Source organism: Manis pentadactyla, chromosome 14, assembly GCF_030020395.1.
Source record: "Manis pentadactyla isolate mManPen7 chromosome 14, mManPen7.hap1, whole genome shotgun sequence".
NCBI lineage: Eukaryota > Metazoa > Chordata > Mammalia > Pholidota > Manidae > Manis > Manis pentadactyla.
The window spans coordinates 57,606,675-57,632,505 of NC_080032.1; the positions used below are offsets into that span (position 1 = coordinate 57,606,675).

At 52.1% G+C, this 25,831-nt stretch overlaps 1 protein-coding gene across 24 annotated transcripts in view; it reads right to left on the reverse strand.

Annotated features, from left to right (window-relative positions):
* The window catches only part of CACNA1C (calcium voltage-gated channel subunit alpha1 C), a 671,070-nt gene that overhangs the window by 147,980 nt on the left and 497,259 nt on the right, over positions 1 to 25,831 (reverse strand). The gene's annotated exons all lie outside the window — the stretch shown is intronic.

Consider the following 25,831-nt stretch of genomic DNA (forward strand, 5'->3'; position numbering starts at 1 on the left):
GAGGAAGTCTGATGATAAGATAATTTCCTTAAAGGGTCCATCCCGGAGGTGCCAACCACCAAACCCTTTCTCTATCTGAGCTCCACACTCTCAGGACAGCTGTGCAAGCCTTACCATCTGCATCTACTACTTGCCATAAAAAAAAGAGCTTCATGAAAAGATTCTATCTCCCTTACTTCATCCACCCATCGATACTAAGGGGCTCCATCCCCAAACTTAGGGTCCAGCTTGTTTGTAGACAGGCATTGTGAACTACCAGATGGATCTGGAGGACTGCCCTTTACCTGCACACTGGGTCCTGAGTCAATGACATGTGGCTGAAGTGAACAGCCATCACCAGAATCATGTACTCCTTCAAACTAGTACTGCAGATGTCAGGAATGAGGAGCACAACAGTGGCATCCCATCCACCAAATTAAGTATAGATGGGGCTCAAAGATAGCCTACAGGGGCCCTCTCTCCCTTGCAACAATCCTGATGTTCCCAGCTTAGCAAGCTGACGGGCTCTAAGCCACCTAATCCCACCAGAGCCCACCTCCACCAATCTGCAGGCTCTCCCCAGGCTGCAGTGACTGAACTTCCAGGGCAGCAGTTTCCCAGCCTGGAACCCAGTTTGGTGGCTTAGAAGAAGCCATTTCTATTATTACTATTTTTTATTCCAAATGGAATTTTAACTCAAGAGAATCCCTCATCCTTTTTACCTTCTAGTACCCTTTTCATACAATACAACAACGAGTTCCCTATCTTTGCCAAGCCTTGCTCTAAGAGCGGCTGCTACAGCCCTGGTCCTGGCTGTGTCCTTGCTGGATGGAGCCCCTGTGGGGAGAAAAGCCTGGCCCTCAGCAGCCACGGACTCTGCAGTGAGCAAGGCCGTGGCACATGGGGATGTGGCAGCAGGTGGCAAGTCCCCACGGGGCTGCCCCAGCCCAGTACAAGAGGTCTCCCGGTTGTAGGGATCATGTTGCTGGACATGGATTTTTTCCCCCCATTTCTTGTCTTTGGGATGGACACAGCAGTGGGTGGAAAAAGACTGATTTCAGGAATGTGGGAGATACAACAGAAAGCCCATGGCTCACCATGTGTTTGGCTGCCATGGATGAGAGGTCTCTCCACCCTAAGACTCATTTTCAATAACATTGGGTGTCATTTCAAAGCAGTTTGGTGCTGGATGGAGCTCTTTTCCCCTCACTTCATAGCCTAGGGTGCATGCCCAAGCTCATGCCGTGTGTTCAGGGTAAGACTGGACTGGGGCAGGAGTGTTGTGCCTCCTGCACCACACTCATCTTGGTTGCCCGTGTGCTGGCCAACTCCCTGCGCTCCACCCAAGGTCCTCTGAGCCCGTCTGGCTCTGGGGCCCCACAGGAGCTTGGTGGCAAGCCAAACTGGACTGTTGAATTTATAGCATTTATACTCCCTTTGCAGCCCAAGGTCTGAGGGAGCTGGCCGGTGAGACAGATCTCATGATGGCTGTTCACTGGGGGCTGGGAAGCCGGACCCTTCAGAGCTTGCAGGTTTCCTTGCTCTGTCCACACAAAGGAAGCAGGCATAGGACCAGAGAGCCTTGGGTCCTGCACTCACTGTCTCCAGCCATCTCTGGCCTCTTTAATGCTTTAGGCATCATTAGGGCTGAGCTGTATATGACATGGTATTTGATTTGTGACACTCTGCTGCCGAGAACCCCTCGTGCTCTAGGGGAGTGGTGTGATGGCTGTGTGCTAGGCTTGGAAAGGACTGAACTCCAAGTGGGCAGGCCTGGGCATCAGGAGGAACCATACAAGCTTCTAAATCAAGACGCTGCCTGTACCAGTAGTAAGTTGGCATTACAGTGACCTTAGTTGGCTGGTGCTAACCCGAGGAAGGGTTCCCAGGGAGCAGCTGCTGCTGACTGGCCTGTCTGCTGACTTACACATATGTGGAGATGATAAGGCAGTGACTTTGAGGGGACTGGTTACCATCCCCTCACATACACACACACACACACACATACACACACACACACACACGTGACCACTGTATCACAGCCAATAAGAAAATGCCATCCCACTTAGTCTGGTAGGTCCCCACACCCATTTACACACTCACAGACATGGGACGTTACCATGGCTTTCTGTGGAGTGACTAAACCAAGCAAACTTCCCTTTCTTCTGATCAAGCAAGCCCGCTGGAGTGCCTCCTTTCACAGACAAGATGGTCAGTGTCAAGGACCAGGAACAAGACATCAACAGAGTGCATGCAGGTAGCCACGGGCAAGAGAAAGAGACAAGGAACTCAGCTTTCACATAGAACATCATTTCATCTCCAAAAATAAACTAAAAAAATTATAAAAAGTAATGAACCAAAACATTAAAGAAAACATAACAAAATAGAACCAAAACCCCAGATCATACAAGTGAATGACACAAAACAAAGGGTGGACCTTGGGGAAATGGGATTACTCAGCAGAGACTCCATTCTACACTGGTGTACTGGTTAGTGGCTTTGAGGGACCTTCCTGGAGGGACCACCACTCATCCCTGATGCCTCCTTGGGGAGGTGTCCCTTTTATAGGCTCCAGTGGGGTAACTGCTTTGGGGTCCCCCTTCACCACTACCTGATGGCCAGGTGACCTTTTTCCCCACCTGTAATGGGCTCGAGTGCTTCCTCACCACTTATCCCAGATCATGTCACTTGCAGGTGGAAAACAATCCTTGGATTGACTTGCCCCTTTGCCCAATTCAGTCATTCAATTCCATTCAATAAAGACCCATCAAGTGCCTCAGATCTCATCACATTCAAAATATATATGCATCTGCTTAATCAATTTAAACAGGCAAAGAAGTTGCTCAGGGGCTTGTCAATGTGTGGTCTTTTGAGAAGGTTTGTACATAAGGGAGAAGAATTCTGTAAGGTTCTCTTGCATTCCCATTCTTGGGTCTGGGCTGTAGTTAAAGAAGAGGGTACTAGGGAGATGTAGACACTGATTCCTGCAAATGGAAGGTGGGAAGTTCTGTATTCTGCAATGGACTTTGATTTCTGAATGTCAAATGCTTTAGCTAATTACTGAGAAAAATAGTTTTCCCACTCTACTTGACAGAAGTAGCATTAACTGTGCCATAAGGAGGCTGCTGGGGATGAGTGGTGAGTAAGGCTTAGTCACAACTTGCTAATGGGAAGGGAAATCTGTTAGCACTCATGAAAGGAAGCAGGTGCCCAGGTGAGGACGGACAGGTGGCCCATCCACTCCAGAAGGGCATGAAGGGAAGGTCAACCCAAGGCTTAGGGGTTTCTTTATTTAACCCTCTTCCTCTGAAACTTGGGTCCTGTTCATTGAACATCCTTGAATGCTGCTTCTTAGTGAGAATTCTTAAGACTGGCTCATGATAGAAAAGGCTTATTTTTAACCTATGTAAAGGGCCATGTCCCAAACACACATCTTTAAAATACAAAGCAGAAACTTCACAACCAGTGGCATTTTTTCCCACTTCTTCTAAAAAATCCTAAATGAAAAGAGTATTGAGAGTTAGGAGCTGAAATGAATAACTTGGTTCTAATTTGCCTTCTAGAAAAAGATATGTCTCAAATTAGAACCATAAGTCACTCAGATAAATATGTGGAATATCTGCTCTTTTAGTTGGAGGTGTAAACTTGCCAGTCACCAAATTTTTGTCTGTTCACTCAGACGTCTGGGGAGACAAGAGACCTGGCCAGTGACAGAAAGCTCAGAGCATTGTGATCTATATTATACAAGCAACACCCAGCTTTTGGCTTTGGCATCAACGTCATTCCATCTTGTTTGATTTAATAAATAACTGTATAATAACTTTATAAACAACAGAAGGAGCTTGATAAATTATGGTTGTTCAACTAATAACTGAATTTGACCTGGGTTTGCCTTTCATGTGGGCAAATTGCAGCAACCGGTGTGGCTCTTCCTGTGTGACAGAGATTTGAAGACCATCTAAATCATCTCCCCTATGTTGGGCAGTAGCCCCCACTAGATCTGCTCTTTTGGGTCAAGTTGTATATCTGAAATTCCTTGCTGAAAGGCAAACCTCTCACCTGCAAGGAGCATTATATTGACATTTTAGTGCCTAATGACTTGTGACAGTTGTTCCATAAGCAGCTGAGGGGATATGGTGCGTGGTGATGCGGCTTGTGTTCCTCTTACCAAGGGCTAGGCATCAGGGTCACAGCCGATTCCTTAAGGGACTTGTGGCCCCAGAGAGATGGACTCGGATCCCTTCTTGGAAACTGAGTGCCCAAACTGTTGAAAGTTGAGAATTATAAATGCTAGGCACTTATCCTGTGCTGAGACAGAGAGCCTGATTCCTCCTTTGGCCTCTCAGGTGATGAACTAGGGCCAAGAGCTCAGGTGCCCGAGGGCTCCTCTCCTCTAAAGGCCACCCTCTCGGTGCCCTGAGAAGGGAGCTTGATCTTCTGCTCATTTGGGGTTGATGTCATGATAACACACTCGCTGGGGGGTGAGATGTGCTTCATTGAATGGACTTAGGAAGGAGAATGCTGGCAAGGAAGCTAGTTTTCTGACTTTCTAACTTGATGTCCCCAGACACTGCAGATCAAATCTGGGTCTCTGGGTTGTTTGTCCCTTGGTTTCTGCTGAGAAGATTCCAGAAGAATATGATATTTTCGTGAAAAAGTAATTAACAGCTGCCATCGCAGATGGTGGATAACAATTACATTTTTAGGACTATCACCAATGGCTATGATGACTTATATCTCCATCTTGCCAGCAACTGATTACTTCTTGAATGAATGTCTTTTCTCCCCAAGACATCTCTTGATGGCAATTCTTGCTTGAATGGTGCTTAGTAGGACGAATTCTGTGTCTCAAGGGCAATTGCACAGTTCTTGTCTCACAATAACTAGTGTCTCCCCTGACTGACTTGGAGAACAGTTGTGTAGGTGCTGGGGGATTATAATAAGCCTGACACAGGATAATCTCCTGAAACTGGAAATTGCATGAATCAGGCTGGGCAAGGAGCACTACATCTTAGCCATTATGAAGACTGATATTCCCTGGTACTTCGGGTTTGCAAGTCCTCTGGGGTTTATTCACTCAGGTTCAGGAATCCTTCATTACACACATGGCAGTGCTTTGGAAGCAGGACTCCTCAGAACAGCTGGCCTTGCCCGGGGCAGCTGTGGTCAAAGAGCAGAGCAGGCTCACAGCACACAATGCTCTACACAGCTAACAATGGTCTCTGGTCAGTGCCCCACACTGCTTAAAACAAATCTCCAAGTGGTGCATCTGCTCCAGGCTGTTCCAGTGTGTCAACACGCATGCTTTCCATAAAAATCAGATCTCATTTAGCCATCATGATGCAAGCACGATGTGACATGTGTGCCCAAAGATGGCCAAACTCACGCACAAAACAAGACTCTAGAAGGGACATGGGCCAAGGTTTGAGAGTAAGAGCAACTTTAGGCTTGATAAAGAAAAACCAGGATACAAAGGTCCCTGGGCCATTAGCCCACAAAGGCAGCAGGAAGCACCAGCCTAGCAGCTCCTTCCCTCCTCTGCCTCCACCCTCCCCTCCCTCCGCCCGCCCCCATCCCTTGGCTGGGGCACATGTGAAGAACCGTCACACTTGAAGTAGCTGGCCTTGCTTCTCGAGTTCTTCTGCCTCAGATCCTCCTGTGCACTGTGACTGACTGAGTGGCATTAGAGCAAAGCTCCATGTGCGGGATCGAAATGAACCTGGGGAGAGGAGGAGAGATCTGCCTAGTTCTGAAATCTTTGGTCACTCAAAACAGCTCTGACATTGTCTCAGGAGTGGGGCTTTGTGCTGTCCTGTTGGGACTGTCAGCAGGAATGGCTGGCCTCTCTTGAGATCTGCTGAGCGCCATGTGCAGTCTGCATCCTGGAACTTAGCTGGGAGCCTCGCCCTGCATGCTCGGAGAACTCACCAACAGCCACCGCTCTCTGACCTTCTTTGTTGGAAGGGGCTAGGGCATCAAGGCCAGACATCCCAGGCGGTGGCAGGGGGAGAACTGAAGGAGCTGATGGCATTTCTCAACCAGTGTGAACACCTCCAGCACTGGGGGTACATGTGGAGCCAATGGGCTGAATCCTGGGCCGGCCAGACTGCTGGAACCCAGCTGCCTAGGCGTCCATGCACTCTTGGATGGGACCGGATAGTTTCCTTTGCCACTTATTTGGCAGAAGCCCACTTTATTATCTCTTGAATGAGCAGTGTAATTAGTCTTCATTTTCTCAGATTGCCAATTGGAGCTATGGCTAACAAGCAGAAGGATTCCCAGTTTCCTACCTCACTGACTTGAATCTGGAATCTAAGGCTCCCTATCATCTGCTCCACCCTTTCTGTGGCTGAGACTCCAATGTTGACGTCCTAAACCCTGTGCCTCAGAGGGTGGCCATATTTGGAGATAGGGTCTTTAAAGAGGCAATGAAATTAAATGAGGTCACACAGGTGGGCTCTAATCCAATATGACCAATGTTCTTATCAGAAGAAGAAATTTGGACACAGATACATACAGAAGGAAGACAATGTGAAGACAGGGAGAAGGCAGCGGTCTGCAAGCTATGGGGAGATGTGGAGCAGAGCCTTCTATCACAGTCTCAGAAGGACCCAGCCCTACTGACACCCTCGCCTTAGACTTCAGCCTCCACAGCTGGGAGACAACACATTTCTGCGGTGTAGGGCAAGTCCCCCAGAGAAGTCAGTTGCCCAAGTGAGAGCTAGTAAATGGCAGACAGCGCCTGGCCTCAAGTCCCGAGCTTTCCTGGTTACATCAGGCAACGTTCAGAGCAACTGTGCTCAACCATCTTCCTGCAGGTTGAGTCACTGGGCAGAACGAGTGGTCATCACAAGGGCTGTTGCTTTGGCCCCTCGGCAGAACAGAGCTGCATGTGGCTGCTGCCCGAGGAGACTCCCCTGAGAGGAGCTATATCATATTTCATCTAATTTAATTTTGTCTTGCAGAAAAATACCTTGGGAAGTTATCCCTTACCACTGTTTCTGATCAAGCACACAGCCACACGCAGGCTCAAGCTGCAGGTGAAGGAGCCCCTTATAGGTGTGTTTCCCACTTGGAGCCGTTGAACTCTCCCCTGTGCTGTGAGTCCAGCAAATGCCCAAGACAGTCCTGCTTGGCCTTGCTACCAAATAGCTCCCAACCCTGGACAAGTCACATGATGACTGGGGTCTCATTTCTTCATGTCCCACATGAATACACTAAACTAGATTATGAGCAAAAGGTCTTCTCTAAGGGAGGGGAAGAGAGGGAGTAGGAAAAGAAAACAGCACATGTAGAAAAGAGAGGAAGGTGTGGTAAGAGAGAAAGCAAGATGGTGCCTGGCATGGCAGCCTGTCTGGGGGGAGGCGCCACCGGCTCCGGGGGCTTCCAGACACTTCCTGCCGGCCCAGGCCCAACGTGGCTTCCTCCATATAGGCCATTAAAACCTGGCTGATTTTAAGCCATCAGAAAGAAAATATAAAGCAGGATTAAATATTAAGAATCCAAACAAAGTAGCCTTAATAAAAAGACACAATATAAACATGATGTGCCATCATAATAATTATTGCTGCTGTACACTGGGAGGAGGCAGAGTGCCTGCCCATGATCTGCAGCCAATCCAGAGAAAACCGGGGCCCCTGTGCTCTCAGCAGGCCACAAACATCCGGAGCTCCCGAGCAGAAAACTTCTCTTCACAGTTACAGCGCCACTGAGTCGTGGCCCGATTAGGGCTGGGGGCCTGGGGAAGGGGGGCCTGGCAGGAAGAAGCTGGGGAGGGAGTTCCTCCTCCTCGGATCTGCGTCCTTGTCCTCTCCTTTCCACCTTGCCCCTTCATTAGGGCAGTGTGGGGCATTCTCAGGAGTGGGACTATCGGGAAACAGAACATTGGGTCATAGGGCAGAGCTGGACACCTTAGGGAAACAGAGCTCCCCCCAGCCCTGGGGGACGGCACAGGACCTCCTAGATGGGTGATGGTGGCCTTTCTGGGTAGCATTCTCTTGGAAACCCAGTTCTCTTAGGCACAAAACTACTTCAGGCTGGAAAGAGGCCATTATTCTAGTTCCCAAGGTCAGGGTGAGCAGTAGATGGTCACCTACGGTGCATGACAGGAAGGAACAGAGGAGGACAGTGTCCCCAGTCCCTGTCCATTCCAGTCCAGGGTGTCTCCTGGCCATTGCTCCCCTATGGGGCCTGGTCCCCTCTGAGTGCAGGCCCTCCTGGCTGTCCCACAGTATCATCCGCCACCCGTCTGAAGGGCTGGCTCAGGGGTTTGCTCACTTGATGCATGGCAGTCACTTGTCCATGCCCTTTACATATATTAACTGATTCAAACATCAGAACAAGCTTATGAGGGGCTCTATGTCCCTATTATATGTTCCCATTAAAGATTAGGAGATTGAGGCTCAGAGAATTAAGTCACCTATTCAAAGTGAGCAGCTAATAAGATCCAGCATTTGAAACATGGCACAACTATGTGAAGACCCCTCCTAGCCACCATGTGTACTGGGTGAGTTGATGAAGCCCTTCCCCACTCATGAGAGAGGCTAGAGTTCTGTGGGTGCACCTGTGGGGTCACTGAGAGGAGGGGAGGCGGGGAGGTGCAGGGGAGGTCCTGGGAGAGCCATCCAGTGCCTCCCCTCCAGCCCTTCTGGGAGAAGGGGAGGCAGGGCACAGAGCAGCAGCTTGGGAGCCAGGTGGCCTGGGGCTGCATCCTGGCCCTGCCACTCGGGAGCTATGTGACCTTTGGTGGGTTACTTCACTCTTCTGGGGCTTGGTGTCCCCACTGCAAAGTGGACATCTGAATTGTACCTGTGCTGCAGGGCTAGAAGGGGAGGTCAGCCCTTTTACAGGTGAGAATGTTAAGGTCCAGAGAGGGTAAGTGATTTGCCCAGGGTCACACAGCCCTCAGTGGTAGAGGCCCAGTCCTCTCCCTGCCCATCTGTGCTGCCTCCGTCTCTCACTCGTCATTCCCTCACGTCACGGACAGGCTGAAAGCCCACCCTTGGTCATCACAATGGAACATGGACTTGGGGCTCCCTCCCTCATCTGGAGTTCACAAGTCCCACTGTGGATGGGTACTGACTGCACTTTGGGCCCTGCTCTGTTTACGGCAGCTCCATAAAACTCACAATTTACTCTCGTTTGCTCTTTTCTCCTGGGCTCTGTCTCTCCTTACTTCTTTCTGCGGCTCAAGGTAATTTGACCCAGGTCAGATTTCCTGCAAGCGCCATCTCACAGGATGTGGGGACCCACACAGGGCAGCCAACTTGAGCAGGGAGCTGTACTTCTCCGGGGCGGGGATCTAGCCTTGGCTTCCCTTCCGGAATGCAAATAAATTGCTGCCTTAAATTTCTAGGCTGCCTCCACTAATGGCGTTTATGTGAAGTGAATCGCTTTATCTCCTGACCCTGTGGTGTCTCTTCAGCCCCATAATTTGATGAATGAGTTTATGGGCGGCTGTCAGAATATCAGGCAGCCTGCCCCAACCCCGGTGACTCCTGTGCTTTGATCAATCTCCCCACCCTGCCTGTGGGATGCTCCTCGCCTTGGTGAGGATGCTGCCGCGGTCTGCCTGTCCTTCTTTTGTGCTGGCCGGGCCCTGTCAGGGTGGACGTGTGGAGCTCAGGCCATGTTCAAAGAGGCCGGCCACCCAGTCCTGGGGCGGAAGGGGCTGTGCGCCATGTTCTCAGAGGAAATTGGAAGGGTTTCATTTAGATGACCTAGGTCTGGAGACCTCATCACTGCCTTAAAATATTTGAGGTCTCTCACGTGGAAAGAAGAGATGGTCTGCCCTAAGTAGCCCTACAAGGAAGAGGCGTCTGAGCTTGGGAACTGCAGGGGCAAAGGGCTCGCCTCACATGGGAAACGTCTCCAAAACGGCCCAGCGGCCTTGGGAGACCAGCAGTCACTCAGTCCTGGAAGTTTTCAAGCTTCTGTTTGGGGTGTGAAATGGGTTTCCTAAGATTTCTTTTGCCTTAGAAAAAACCTACTGAACTTTACAGACGCTGAGTGATGCTGACTGTGAGGGGAGGGGCCCAGCGGAGGGGCTCCGACGCCCTTGCCGACTCACCCTCTGGGGCAGGAGCCTGCCCTCAGTCCCATCTTGTCACCCCATACCACTCACCACAGAGCCTTTGGCCTGCCTGCCAAGCCCCTGCCATGTGGTTCCACTCCTTTTCTGTTCCTGCTCAGCATTCGCCTCTGGTCCAGGCATTCGGCTTTGCTCTCAGCCTCCAGAACCTGCTGTCCTTGGTCAGCCTGAGTTGCTGCCCCTAAAGGAGGGCCCGACACATGCATGGTGCTTGCCAGGCACTGGCCCTCCTCCTGTATCTGGTCTTTGTCCTGCTGGGACCTCCCCTGGGCTCTGCCAATCACAAGACCCTCTTTCCCTCCAAGTCCTCTGCCTTCATGAAGCCTTCCTGAACTTACAGTATCAGAGTTCTTCCAGAAACTGGTACTGCTCATGCTCTGTGGTTAGATACCTGGGTATGCACAGGGCTATTTCTCTGCTGTTTCAAGAGTTCAGTGCTGTGAGTATTAAAGCACTGTCATGAATGGCTTCACCCAATCCTCACAGCCACCTGTGAACAGCCAAGGGACACAGGTGAGGAAACAGGCTCTGATGGGCAGAGCTGGGCAAGGATACAGGTGTGCCCACCTTCTGCTTGCTGCTGCTTTCCCAGCCAACATGCCCTTGACTCCTGCACATGCATGGGAGGAAGGGTCCCTCGGAACCACCCGCCTTGTCTGCACCCCCTCCTGCCCTGCCTTTTCACCAGAGCTTCCAGAAGCCTGGCACCTCTGTGGCTCCAAGCCGGAGCGACCAGGGCTGTGAGCAGAACCTGGGCCTCCGCTGGAGGCGTGGGAGGCGCCCATGGATGCTGCACATGCCTCACTCGCTGACCTCCGCTTCTGCACCTGGGGCAGGGGTGTGGGGTGTGTATGGGTGAGGCCAGCGTGGGCCCTGTCTCACCCATGCACGGCGCATCAGGGCACAGCTGCCACTCTAGGTCCGTCCTCCCAAGCCTGGCCACTGGTGGGCAGTGGTGCCCATTCCGCAGCGTCAGGGTGACTGAACTGCCCAGAGGAGTAACCAGCCCCAAGCCCCATGGGAGAGAACAGACCAACTGTGATGCTGGTCAGGGCCACATTCATTATTCTACTCAACACCCTCTCCCCTCTGGATTCTTCCTCTCAGGACTGACTCTGAATCAAAGGCATTCTTCCCCTTCATCCTTCCTCCCTCTTTTCCCTAATCTTAGAGCTCACCTGTAATTTGTCAGGAGAGCGGGGCTTGCTGGAGAGGCTGACTGTTCTTCCTTTAGAAGAGAAATGTTTTTGAAACCTAGGGAACAGGGACCACTGTCTTCAACCAGCGAAGGGCCCGGAGGCGCTGGCAGGATGCAGGAATGCCGGTACTCCAGACTTGCCTGTAGATGGAGGTTTGACCTTGGGCTTTGCAGCCTCGCCTCAGCGGTGTGGAGCTACCTCCAAGTCCTAGGTTCTATGAGGGTCTGTACTATGGGCTCAGGGGCCCAGGAAACCCAGAAGGAAAGAAGGACACAGAGGTTGTGGTTTCAGATGGAGTCATGGTCATGGTGGGTGGGACACGGAACACGCCTTCCACGTAGGGAAGGGGCCATGGCCTGGGGATTGCACAGTGGGCAGGTGTGGGTTTGCACAGCGCGGGCGTGGGAGTGCGGGCAGATTTGAGCGTCTCCAGTGCTTCAGCTGCCTGCCCTGCAGGAGTAATCCCTAGCTTATGCTTAGCTCGAAAGGTGTGAAGACAGGGTATTTGCCTGCTTTGGAGAAAGCAGAAAGGAGACAGAGGCCTATTTTTTATCCTAATAATACTGTGGGAGAATGAGCCTCCTTGCAGCTATGGGGCCCAGCACAGAGGTCAGCCCTGCTGCAGAAAGGCCTGCACTGGTGGCTGGGGTGTGGCAGGAGAGGCAGACAGAGGGTCTAGTGGATACTGCATGCCAGAGACCCTGTCATTTTAGCAGTTCAGGGCTGCCCTCAGAGGTTGTTGGGAGGAGCAACGAGAAGAGGTGGCCCCTAATTTCAAAAGCACACCCCGATGGATATGTGAAGTGTAGTAGAGCAGAGCAGAGAAGCAATTAGCACCGGTAATTAGCTGAGGAAGTATCATTAACTACACCACTGGGAGGACACAGCTGCAGCAGACACCTCAGGCCAGTGTGTTGAAGGGACACAGCCACCAGGTGTCAGCTCAGAAGGAAGGGTTTTCTAACAACCAGAGGTGTTAGAATGGAAGGGGTTTCCTGTGATCTGTTGGGCTCCTGCCTCAGAGCAGTCAGAGAGCCAGGAGGGACTGCTGGAGACACTGCGCAGGGGGTTTGTGCATAGACGGGGACACACAGGAGCTGGAAGGTGCTTGTGTGACATGTGGCAGGGCTGAGACCTACTCTTTGACACTTGCAAGGCAAAGACAATGTTATCAGGGTATCGGCTATGGGCATAGAGCAGAAGAGTGTGGACCATGAATTGGTAGCTGCTGGGCGTTGGAGAGGAGTCGTCCTAAGTTCTTATGCGGACGACACATTCTCTCATGGCCACCTGCTGCCTGGGCAAGGCAGGGGTGTGGGGGGTTGCTGTGTCTGCAAAACTAGGGCACCCTCTCCCTGGCCCAGCTACGCATCACTGTTGGGATAGAGGACTCAAAGGCAAGACAGTGCCTGAGCAGGCCCTAGGAATGCAAATGCTCCTGGACTCATAGAAAACAGACATTACACGAGCATCACTTCCTCCATAGCAGGAAGCAAGGCCCAGAGAGGGAAGGCTCTGTTGGACGTCGCACAGCCAGTGGAGGTCACTCAGCCAGCATTAGAGCTGAACTATCAGCCAGGTTTCCTGATATCCTTTCCAGGGTCTTCCTTCCCGTCCACCTCTCCTTCATATTGCCTGCAATTTAGGGGGCTACCTTGTTCTTTGTGCTCATCTCTTTCCACCAGACATAAGAGAAAGAGGGGGGCCTTTTCAGGCAGACAGACCTGGGTATGCATCCTGGCTGAGCCTCCTATTGGCTGTCTAGCTTTGGGCAAATTATCTGAACTGCATCTTTCTCATCTAAAAAATGGAGATAATAATACCCATCTTGGAGGGTTAAGTGAGGATTAAAGACAATAAAAGTGAGAGGAGGTGCTTAAAAGCTGTAGCTGCTGCCCATCATATTCAGTAATATCCTGTGTGTAGAAAGCCTGGATACTGTGCATATTCACTGACAGATGAAAGAGCAAAATGCAGGCCAAAGGGAACCTCAGGGTCATTTGCTTTGCACATAAAGGTCATCTGGGGTCTGAACACCTACTGGCGATGACCCACCGCTTCTCAGGGCTGGTCCCTCAGGATGGCTGCAGCCACCATGCTCCCTGTGGGCCTCCCTTCCTAGACATCTTCATCACTGTCAACCCTTTCATGAAATATGCATGAAGTGCCTACTGTGTGCTCACAATGCCATGTCCTGGACCCAGAAACAGCTTGTGAGAACAGTTTGTGAAAATCTTTATGGTTAATCAGGAGAAAATATTCAAGCATGACTGGCAGAAAGATAGCTGTGTGAGCCTTCCTCTGTGCCTCTTTATTTATTTTTTTTAACCCTAAACTAAGCCAAGAACCTGCTGGAGTTTGGGTTCTGTTCTCTCACCCTGCTCTCTGCCACATCCAGAAAGGCCACCTGTGGCCACAGCCCAGGCACCGTGGTGTCCATGGAGCCCCACCTGGGCTGCTTTGGGTGAGTCAACATGAAATCACACGGTCACAGGCCTTTTAGGATATGCAGATTCCTGTAGCTTGTTTGGAAAGAAATCATTGCTTCTGTGAACCAGTGACACTAGTACCAGGGCAATATGGGGTCTCCATCCAGTTTGGCTTTAAATAGATTTTGGTCTAAACATATTCTTTAATATGCAACAATTGGGTTAGTCTAATGACAGATGCCATCTCTGCCGTCCTAGAGCGACATGCCGTTTCCATTAGGAGTGATGCTTCCCAGCCAGATTAAGGCATGAAAAATAATTGTCATCAACAATTCCCTTCAGTTTCACTGATCTGATTAAACTAAGCAACAGAAAGAAGAATTTACAAATTAGATGCTGTTCTCTATTTATTACCAAAATGGCGGCTTTCTACTACATCCAGGAGATACAGTTGAGATCTCATTAAGTTTCAGCTTGTGATAACATTTACTCCATAAATCTCCGTTGTAGCCAGTGAATGAAATGAGCATTATGCCGAAGACCACACAATGGATGAAATCAAACCTCGGTCCCCTTGAAGGCAGCTGACCTTTTCAAGCCTTAAACATATTCAGCTTTCCGGCCCTAAAGCAGCAGCTAGGAATTTATTCTTGGTGCTCTCTTAACCATTTCCTGGCTGCCATTCTTAGCTGGCTAGCTGGCCTCACTGAGAGAGAAATAAAATAAGGCTATTTCTGGTACTTCTCTGGATATTTTTGAAGATAAAAGGTGAATCCCTAAGAAAAACACTGTGGGATAGTCCTGTCCTCTCCCAGAAGTTAGAAAGAGACGTTGATAGGCAAGAAATGAAGACGAGGAATTATTCTGTGTGTCTGACTCATCACAGACCCTCTGGGGGAACCTACCCTGCCCTGTCCTCTCCAGCTTAGGACCAGCTGCGGTGACAAGGCAGCCTCATGGCAGAATCCTAAAGACTTCCAGGCCAAGGCCCCACTTCTCTCCCCCGACTTCCCACCACCTTTCCAAACAATATTCATCGACTGCCTCTTTGCCAGGCTCTGTGCTAGTGATGGGAATGCCGCGATTCCCCTCCTAGGAGGCGCACCCCCAGCAGGTGGCATGAGGCTGATGAACAGCCCCAAGAGATGCTGCACAGTCAGTACTACCCTGCAGGCCAGCACCCAGAGGACGGGGTGAGAAGAGGGGAGGGTGGTGGTGGGAGGAGAGGCGGTCAGGGAGCGGTTTCGGGGTGGGCAGCTGCAGAGCAGGGGGTGGTGGTGGGGGCTGGGTTCAGGTGGTGAGGGCTGGCGCAGCTCCCAGCAGGGCCTTCTGAAGAACCGCTGGCTTCCAGGGTTCCAGGAGTCCTGCAGGAGACCCGGATGAATTCCAGGAGTCTGGGGACTGCAGGATTCTAGAATGAACTTTATCCCTCTGGGGTCTGAGGAAGGGGAATAACCCAGGTTTGGTGCAGACTCCCAGGGCCAAGGCTAGCGTCTGTCAACTGAGAACTAGAGCAACAAAAACACAGAGCTGGAAGGGGGTAGGCAGCTGTCTCTCCAGCCCCTCATTTTACACGTGAGGAAACTGGGAGAGGCAGATGGCCAGGTGACAGTCAGGCAGCCTGTTTTCCTCAGTTCCGTGGCACACTATGGTTGTCCAGACCCCAAACTCTGGCATCTTGTCAGGGGAGAAAGATGAGGGTCATTCATCTCATACTACTGGGCTCTCCACTCAGCTGGACGCCCCTCATCAAGAGGAATGACTTACTGGACCAGTGGAACTAATCTGTGCGGGACCATGGCAGCTAGAACTAGTGGGGATGTAGGTACAGCAGCTGAGAGGCCCCGGCAGAGGTTCTCCGATTGTCTCTGAAGCTTGGGACCTTTTTGGTGAAACCTAGGGCACTGTGCCTGATGTCAGCACTGGACCCTGAACTTCCCAGTCACTGCCGAATGGCAGAATGAGCTGTGGTTCGGGGGCGAGGCCCCTCTGCATGACGTGACGTGTCATGCCAAGCGACGCTGTCCCTCAGGTGACAGCGGGGTTGTTTTCTGTGCTCCACTGGGCACAACAAACATCAGGCTGAGCTTCTGGCCACAGCGGACCCTACTGACCAAAACAGACACCGGGAGACCGCCATCCTGAACATGCCCGACAAGAAAGGGGTCCTCGGGGCTTTCTTGCCTGTGTGTACAGTGTGTGTATTATTTTCAGAGAATTTTGTTACAAAGATAATTGGCCTGATATTGGATACCATTATTATATCTCATGAGTCATTGAAACAAGATATAATGTCGGACAAGCTGATTTGAAGCTTCCAATTGGGAAGGTAAACAAAGGCTTTTCCCTGAAAAGCCAGCCTGTCAAGCATATAATTAAGGCTTTCCGCCTCATCAGCGAGCGCCCGAGAGGGATCGATCACACCGCTCCGGAGCAAAGGCGCAGACGAGTCCAGCACACTGTAATAGGTCTTTAACAGCCCTCGGCCTGTGTTTTTGTTTTCTTGGAATAAAATGTGTTTGCTTGTGTTCCTGCATGAGGCTTGCTCTGAAGTCCTCTGATTAAGACTTTGGGTCTTTATGCTTGAAAAATAATTTGTATAACGTGATTTGGGGAGCATCAAAGGCTATGCTGTCCAGAGGTTCACCACACATCTTAACATACTTTTTTGTAAAAAAACCCAAACAACCCCAACACTGAAGAACATTATCAAATTTAAATATATATTCTTGAAAAGGATAAACCTTTAAACCTCTGCCATCAGATCTCTGTCCAGTGAACCACCCCCCTGCAGATCTTTGCTGGGGGTAATGCTGGTCAGTCTGATAAACTAACATGAATTAACTCTAAATGGCAAAGAATGTATATTTGTAGGATCTGAGCAAACAGCCAAGTCTGCCTGTCCTTTCCCTCCCCGGCTGTCTGGAGAGGCACCCGGTCTTCCACTCTGGCTTTCCTGGGCGACTTTTGGGGAGGCAGTGTATTCATGCACATTTTCTGAATAGGATACTGAGGGCAAACACTTTTTCCTGCCCCTCATCCCCTTTCAAGGGGGCTGGTGCTGAGCTTCACGGTGTGCGTGGGTCCTACTGGTGGGTTCAAACTGGCAGGAAGAGGAGGAAGTTTACAGCCTTTTCACTGAAGTCTGAGTTCAGGCTTGAAGTCAGGTATTTGAAGTGAACCAAAGGGCTTGTTCTGTCCTGGGAGGCCTCCACCCTGTCCCCATTCTGTTCCCTTTGAGCATGTTCTGTGACTTCTCCCGAGGGCTGAAACCCGGGCACATCTCCAAGAGAATATGTGGCTGCAGCACCTTGAGCTGGGGGCAGATCTGCCCTTTTATGTTTTCAGAAAACAAACCAGCCCTATGGGAGCTGGGGGCCCTGTGGAAATAAGCAGATGCCTCTCTCAGCCCCCACGGCACTCAAGGGTGTGAGGCATGGCTGGAGGGCATGTTGGGTCTGCCCAGAGGCTGGGGGCCCCTTTGTTCTCAGGATTTTAGGAGCCTCTGATTTTCTGATTGTGATGGAGCCACTCACTTGGCTAGAGAAGGGCTCCAGGGCCCAGTATAGGGACACAGAGAGGTCATTTCCCCCTGAATTCCTGGACTGAACTCTAACTCACCCTGAGGTGGTGGTATTTGGAGGTGGGGCCTCGGGAGGTAGTTGGGCCAGAGGGTAGAGCCCTTATGGGCGGGACGAGTGAATAGTAAGAAGAGCCAGAGAGACACCAGCGTCCTTCTACTGGGGAGGATTCGGCAGGAACATCAAGAAAGCAGTTCTCACCGAGACCCTGGCTCTCATCTTGGACTTCGGGCATCCAGACCGTGAGAAATAAACGTCTGTCACTGAAGTCCCCATCTGCGGTCACTTATTATAGCAGGGCAGCCTAAGACAGGAACACCACTGCAGTGTGCCAGCTCTCCTGCCCCTCTTTGCCCTGCCTTCAGCCCAGCCTAGCGCCAACACTGTGCCCTCTGTCTGCAGGAATTCCGTCTGTCTCCCCATGGGACCCCCTTTGACTGAGAGGCTCCTTTAAGGCAATTCCCTGTTCTCACCAGCTTCAGTCCTGGCCCTCTAACCGCAAGGCTTACATACAAAGTGATGGCCATGATTGACAGTCCAGCACTCACAGCAGGTGCTATAGTTATCTAAGAGGATGAAATCTTTCCTATCATACAGGCGCATAAAACTCTTCCAGAAACACTGTAGCCATCACCAGAGGCATGTGCATCTCCATCTGACAAAGTAACCCCGAAGGGTAGGGCCCACAAAGCCCTATGCTTGGGGATGTTCTGCAGCTTTGTTTTCAGAAGCTACTTAATCATAAGGACAGGCATCCAGTGAGGGTCAGTACCTTGGGGTTCTGCATGTGGAAGCTTTTAGGGAAAAGGAACTTCTTGTCGGTGTGTTTATAGTCACAGGTAGAAACAGGCTTTTAACAGCAAGGGGTCAAGGGTATGGCAGAGCTCCCACCACTGATCAGATGGGACCACCAGCTCCTGGGCGGAGGGGACTGGTCACGGCCGCACCCCCCCACCGAGCCTCCATCTGGAGCCCCGGGCTCTGTGCCTGCAGACAGCCAGGGAAGCCACCTTCCCGTGCCACTGGCTCCCATGGCTCACTTCGGGCCCCGTCGGGCCCCTGAAACGACCGACTCCCGCACCAGCTTCGCATCCCTCTGACCAGTGTGCAGAGCCCCGGGCCACAGTGACCCTGAGCAACGAGCTCGTACCTCTGCCTTGGGGGCCTCCTCCTTGTGCACAGGATGAAGTCCGCAGCTGAGGCCCTTGGGTCAGGCCTCGGGCTTCCCTCCCCCAGCCCCATCTGGGTTTTACCCTGTGCGCACTGAGCTAGCCCTGCTCTTCTCTCCTCCTGCCTCTGCCCCGCCCCCCGACTCCTCCTGCCCTCCCTCCATCCCCCCCCTTTCCTCGCCCCTGCTTGCCCCTCCCCTCCCTCCTGCCCCCCTGCTCTCCTTCTTCCCCCACATTTTCCGCCTCCTCCCTCACCCTTCATACTCTGTACTCCCCCTCAGCTCGGTGTCCTTTCCTGTCCTTCGGCCTTGTGAACAGCCCTGATCTGCGGGTAACAGAGACACTGCTATGTGTTCACCCAAGCCCAGTCATTTGGCCCCTGGGCACTTACTGGGCTTTGTCTCCCAGGCCCCTGGAGGCTACTCATGGCTGACAGCTGTGTCCAGCCGACTGGATGGGACGGGAGCAATGCCCACCTGCCCCGGCGGGGCCTCCGAAGCCTCCCTCAGGGCCCTCCATGCCCCCTCTGCCCTCCCTCTCCCACTGGCCAGATGCGGGGGATCCATGAGGCCTCTGAGGCCCAGGGGTGGCACAGCCGCTGGAGGGAACCCACATTGAACTGTGGGCAAGAGCTCACATTCAGTGTACCGAGTGACTGAGGCCTGACCCAGGGTCGCTGTTACGGCGGCTCGCCGACCCTGACTGGGGCAGCCCTCACAGACCAGCCTCTGGGTGGGCTGCCCTTCCTTCCTCTTCTGAACTCTATTTTCTCCCCTCTGTATGTCTCCAGGGCCTTCCATGCATTGCTGTAATCTGTTTATTTGTGTATCTGTCTCCTTAACTAGGCTGCATGTCTCCTTAGGATGCGGATTACCTATTTATCTTGGTATTCTGAGGGCCCAGTTGGTCCTCGAACATGTGCTGAAGGAATGACAAATATCTCTCAAAGAAGCAGGACAGTCCAGCACGTGTCTGGCCCAGAAGGTCTCCCCCAAACTGCTACTCTAGGCCAGTGTTCTGGCTTCTGTGCTCTTCCCACTGGCCTCCCATACCACGGCCCATGTTGGAAATACAGTATGTGGCTAATCTCTCTCCATGGACAGGTGATGCCTTCCACGTCAGTGAGCAGTGGTAGAGGCAGGAGCTGCCCCTCTCTTCTCCACTGACAGCCTTCTGACAGGTACTACATCTTGATAGGACAGGGGTTTTCACCTCCCAGTGTTCATGTGGATGGGAGGAGTGGTAGGTGGCGGGAAGCCAAGGGTGGCCGTACTGTAGGTGGCCCTTTCTGGACGCTGACCTGTCCTCGGAGGAGGCTGATCAAAGGAAGCTTAGGGGCAGCTGTCTCCCTGTAACCCTCTGCTGTACTCCCAGCTCCCAGGTGTGTTGGTCCGTTTGCAAAGCACCAGATTAAAACCAAATCAGCACTTTACTGGGTGCCTGCCCTGGGTGAGGCTGAATGGAAGATCTATTTATCAAAAGGCTTTGTGGCTTCAGGCAGGTGACAGCACTTCCCCAGAGATACCGCAGAGGAACCCCTCACTGTGAGGCCGTTCCCGGTCCAAGAGGCCCTTCCAGGCCCAGGCTTCCGGGGCCCAGAGCACGACACAGTCCTGCATCAGTACAGACAGACTGCAGCACACACCTCTGGCCCATGGGCCAAGGCAAGAGGATGGTTGGCCAGGGAGCCAGAGCGCCCATTCCTGAAGCATTCTGCTTGCCAACACCCTCCTCTAATCAAGTGCAAAAGGGGCCCCGAATGAAAGAAGCTCTGAGAGGTCGTATAACTGGGGTGTCTCCCTTTAGGCAAAACTGTCTTCAATATTCCAAGCGGATGCCTGTGATCTCAGTTAACTCTCTTTCTGCTTGAGCAAGGTAATGCTGTAACTTCCTTTCACGCTTCAAACATAGTGCCTACAATCACAGAGCTCAGCTTCTCCATCTTAAAAATCACACTGGGGCCTCTTTATGTTAACGTTTAAGGTCAGCTTTTCCCGCTACTCCCACCAGTTGTTCCTTTGCTCCTCTTGCCACCATCTGCCCAGCTTTGCACATTACACTGAAGGTGACAAACAGCCTAACAAAGGGGATGAAGGGCTGCTGGGCTGGAGGGGCCCTGTCCTTCCCTTCTGGCTGGAGAAGGACAGTGACATTACTGATGGGAGGGACTGTGGGACAGAGGAGCATGGTACAGTCAGCACGACGGGGCTTGGGGCCTGCCTACCTGACGTTAGTGCAACGCACACCCTGTAGGACATGAACAGATGAACCACTCTGATCCTCAGTTTTCCCATCTATAAAAGGCGGATATTAGTATCCATGTAAGATGATCTTGGGAGGATTAAACGAGGCACTCTCTGTAATGCCGCTGCCCTCCAGCGTGGGGGGACCCACCGCGGGCTGACAACGTGCCCACCCTCTAACCTCAGAATCCAGAGGTGATTCCACACAGTGCATGGAGGGTTCACCCCTTGCCCGTGGGCCAATATGAGCTTCCTCTTTTGGTGGATCTATAATTTTAACTCCTTCCTTCTAGGCCCACTTCCTTAACCCCTAAATCACTTCCACCCACTGAGAGCCACCATGAGTGTGGCTGCGACAAGACAGGGCATTTGGCCAAGCAGGCAGGAATGTAGAGATAAAGCCTCATTTCTCTTGAACCAAAGCGGACTCAATTCAATTCCACTCAGTGCTTTTGGAGGGAGGGAGTCTATTTAATCTAGGTCACTGTCCTGGATTGCCAAGTGAGCTGATGAACAGGTCCGCAAAGCATATTCTCTGCCTCCCAAAGGCCTTCCACACTAGGACTGCTGGGCCACCCCACTCCCACGGTAAGGCTGGCTGGAGGTGGAGAGTGCTCGGACAGTACCCCTCCCAAGGGAGAGTCTAGGAGGGCACCAAGGAAGCCCTGCTCTGCAAACCCACGGCAGGCTGGGTGGGAGCCAGTGAGGTGAGGAGGGAGAGCGAGGGTCCTCTGGGCAGACGGAGGAGAGATGGACCAAAGTCCAGAGACAGGCCTGCAGCAGGCCTGTTTGGGAAACAGGAGTACCCAGAATTTGCTGGAGGGCAGTAGGGAGTGAGATGCTCCAGCTGTTGGCTGGGATAGAACAGAGATGCTTGGAACACTGAGGGCAGATGTTCAGGCTTTATTCTGTCGCTATGGAGGACAGTCAAAGCTTCTGAGCGAGGGCATGACATGTCAGCTCTGGAGGTATGGACTAGGCTACAAGGTGCAGCTGTGTGGAGGTGAGCTGGGTGGGGGGGCAGGTAGGGCGCTGCCGGTCCAGGGGAAGAGGACTGGACAGGGGTTGGGAGAAGAGGCTTGGCGACTGATGGACAGTGGGAGCTGGGTGCTATGGAGAGACAGCAGAAGAGGGAGGAAGGGGAGGAAGGAAGAGGAAGCCCTTTTGGCCTGGAAACTGGGATGGGACGGAGCCACTGGAGGCAGCAGGGGGCTTGGAAGATGCTGAGCTGAGGCCCTGACTGGAAGGCAGAGGGTGCTCCTCTTTGGCATCAGAGAATCAGAGGGCCTTGCACGCTCTGCGCCACCCTGGCCCAGGGCTCCCAGCCTTGCTTGGTCCTTGGAGAGCTGGCAGCCCCCTTGCTTGCTGCTTTTGGGTGGGTCCCAGGAGCCAGCCTCTTGCCTGTCCCCTTCACCACCCAGGAGTGGTCTGGTGGCCTTGTGGGTGGCGTGGGGTGAAGCCTGGCGCAGTGCCTGACTCGGGTTTGGCTCTGACCTGGGTCCCCTGGAGCCTCCTCTCACCATGGACACTAGGCAGCAAAGCTGGACTGAGACAAAGGAAAATACCTGAATCCCTCTTCTGGCACCTTTCTTGGCTGGTTGTTGGCCATATTGCTCACCAAAACATAGCCATTTATGGTATGCTGGTGTATATTTGGGCCTGGCACACCCCTAAGGAAAAGCCCTGTGGGGGCCAATGTCTCCACCCGGCCTGCCTCCTCCTGTTCCCTCTGGGGTCACTGCACAGGGCTCTCCAGAGATGCAGTGGGGCTCCGTTCGGGGAGGGTGCTGTGAGCTGGGGGTCTCACTGAGAGGGTGTGGTGGGCATGGGCAGGGGTAGGAGCCCCCAGAACAGGAGCATGGCCTTTATTAACCTACAACTCAAAGGACCAATCAGGCACCTTTATGCTGACCTAACGCTGGATGTGGGCAGGTGTGGGAGGTCCTGCAAAACGCTACGAGGCTTCCCCATTCTGTTCCTCCAGAAGCATCCTCACCACCTCACTGCTTGTGGACAAGCTTTGACGAAAGCTTGTTTTTCTTTTAGAAATAAATTCATGGCAGCTATCTGGGCCCAGGTCGGCTGTACGGCAGCTCGCTGAGCTCAGGGTGGTGTGCCTGCTTCTTGCCACACACTCAGTGTGGCTTCTCCTGCTCCCCGGGCTGGGGCAGTGGCTCCTCCAGACCTATGTGCCCAGACAGCATGGCCTGCATCCCCAGGCGGGTGCGCTCCCATGGAACCCCGCCTGGTCCCTGTCATGATGCGATCCCCCACGTGAGGTGGTGCACACAGCCGTGGGTCCCTGGCCCACCAGGAATGACTGTACCAGGGCCAGGAGAGCCCATGCTCTTGCCACTGCAGGCAGCAGCCCCACATTCACTGTGTCAGCAGACTGCAGCACCTGCTTATTGCTCAAGAGGTCCCAGTGCCTCCCACGGTGCTGCTATCTTCCCGGCCTGGCCACTGCCCCTGCTGCCCATGCCTACCTGCCCTTTCCAAGCTAGGACGACTGGAGCTGGTGAAGCAGGAGTGCACATGAAGGTGTGCTGGAGGACGTCATTAATGATACAGCAGAACAAGGGACCTGCTGGAGTCCAGAGACCTGCCCCAGTGACATGGGAACACATAGGGACAGGGAGAGGGAAGGAGTGCTTTTGCTGGGGGCATCTGAGAAACTTCTGCAATGAGCCCATGGTGTGCAGGAGTCCTGTGTGGAATCAGGCCCTGGGTTTGAGTCCTGACTCCTCTGATAATTAGCCCAGTTGAGTTGTTCCCAGCTGGTCTCAGAGGAATCTTTCCAACACTAAGGTTTTAGGGCTCTGATGAGGACCAGCTGGAGTTAATGGGCAGGATGGGGGAGCCAGCTGGGGTCTGCACGGAGGGCCAGGGTGGCCCTCTAATGCAGCACTAACTATGGGGAAAAAGGGAGGAAGGACTTGCTGAAGGAAGAACTGCCTCTCCTGCCCTTTCACCCTGAGCCTGATGCAGGCGTCTAGATGTTGGCAGCCCAGACCACAAGCTAAGTCCAGGGAATGTGCTGATTGTATTGATTAAAATGTAAAGAAAAACTGAAGTAATGACACACATGTCCTTGATGCACAGAATGTAAATCAGTGGTTTTCAGATAATGCCTCTCAAGCCACATGGGGCCCTTTTGCTGGCAACCTGAAGCTCTTATAAGGCCCTCAGATTTCCATATTTCAACAACATTTGATCCTAGGCTCTGCAGGACTGCGGCAGGCATGCAGCTCTGCTGGCTGATGATTGCCAAAGTGGCTCCCAAGTCACAGAGCTGAATGCCGCTGCTGTAAATATTTCATTCTGCTTGCCTACATGCAAATGCAATGTTTTGGTCCCACCGTCTGCCTGTCTTTTATATGTTCATCCCACAAATGTCTATCTCAGAGGGCTGGGACTGCATTTAAATTGTCTTCATGACGTGAGAGAGATATTCCCATAGGGGCAGATATTTCATAAATGCATTTTTTAATCATGAGGAGGAAAAGAAAGAAAAGAAATCCCTCTTCCTCTCTTTCTCCGTGGCTTCTCCCTGTGAGGCCTGGCCTTCTATCAGGTAGAATGCTGGAGCAGGAAAGGGGACCCTGTGCCTTGGGGCAGCTTGTCTCCCTGGACCACGATGGCCCCTGTAGAGCAGTGATAGCTTTGAGATTGGTGCTTTCAAAAGGGATGTTGGCTGCTGCTTGGAGGGGTGACAAGGTGTCTGTGCGACCCTAGTCTTTAACCAGGAGGCGAGGGGCTTGGGGGCCAAGCCCTGCTGGTGCCTGCGCTGGAAGCTGCATAGGAGCAGTGACCCTCCCTGAGGGTTCCACCCTCTCTTTCCTCTGCCCAGAATGCTCTTTCCCAAATATCCATATAGTTTATTTCTTTACTGCCTTCAGGTCTTTACTCAAATGCCACCTTCTCATGGAGGTGTGTCCTGGCCACCTCATCTAAAATCATAACCTCTCTGCCTTCTGTCCGCTGCACCATTCCCCATAGTACGCATCACTCCCTGGCATGCCTGGTAACTTATTCTGTCTTCCCATGAGAACATAAGCCCCACGAGGGCACGGATCTTTGACAACCTTGTTCATTGCTATATATCCCGTGCCTAAAATAGTGCCTGGCAGAGAGTAGACCTTTAATGGTAGCTGGATGGATGGATGAATGAACTGGAATGTAGTTTTGTATATAATTTTACTGGCCACATCAGTTGCTCTGATGCTTCCCAGCTATGCCCTTTCTGTTGTCTTCCTGGCCCCTATTGCTTCTACTTGCTCAGTGGTTTTTGTAGCTTTTCCCATGAAAATGAACAATTGGGCCCCCCAGGAACACTCAGTGGCCTGCACCAGGCCAGCTCTTACACCAGGGGCACCCCCACATGCTGACAGGGCTGCCGCCCAGGGTAGAAGCAGGAGCTGCCAGAGCCATTCATGAAGAGCAAGAATACCTTTTTTCTTAGAAAAAGACTTCACTTCTGAGCTGGAAAGAACTGGCTAATACACTGTATTATCATCTTTTAGCAATTTCAAAGCATAAGATATTACTTTAATTGAAAAATACATATAATTTTGGGCAGCATTGCTCCCTTTGCACTTGGTTCAAAGGGCAAACTATGAAGTTTTGAAGATATGAGTATCACTCCAAGCCGTAGACTTACCTTGTCTGCAAATTTATCAGGCTGCCATTTCCTTAATGATTTAATCACATCATCTCTGCTTCTAATTGGACTTCCCCAATAGACAGCCCTCAGACTTGCTTCCCTGCTCCATCCCTAAGTTTCTCACACTCATTTCATTGTACGTGTCTATTTAACTGTCTGTATCTTGCTTTTTTGGATTCTCATTCCCTTGTCCCAGCTCCGAGAGCTCTTCCACTGCCATTTCCACAGCAGAGGGAGCGAGGGCCCTGTTCCATCCTGCTCGGGCAAGGCCGCTGAGGACAAGCAGCAGACCTAAAACTGCAGCCATAGGAAAGGGCGCAAGGGGTGAGGAACAGCCGTCTCCAGTCTGGTTTCATCTACCTTTGGGCTTATGAAAATTTGGCAGAGACTCTGTCCTTTGGGGCAGGTGGTTCATTATGCAATTTCCAAAGCCTGGCCTCATTAATGTGACCTGCTCTGTGCTGGGAACACCTAGGAA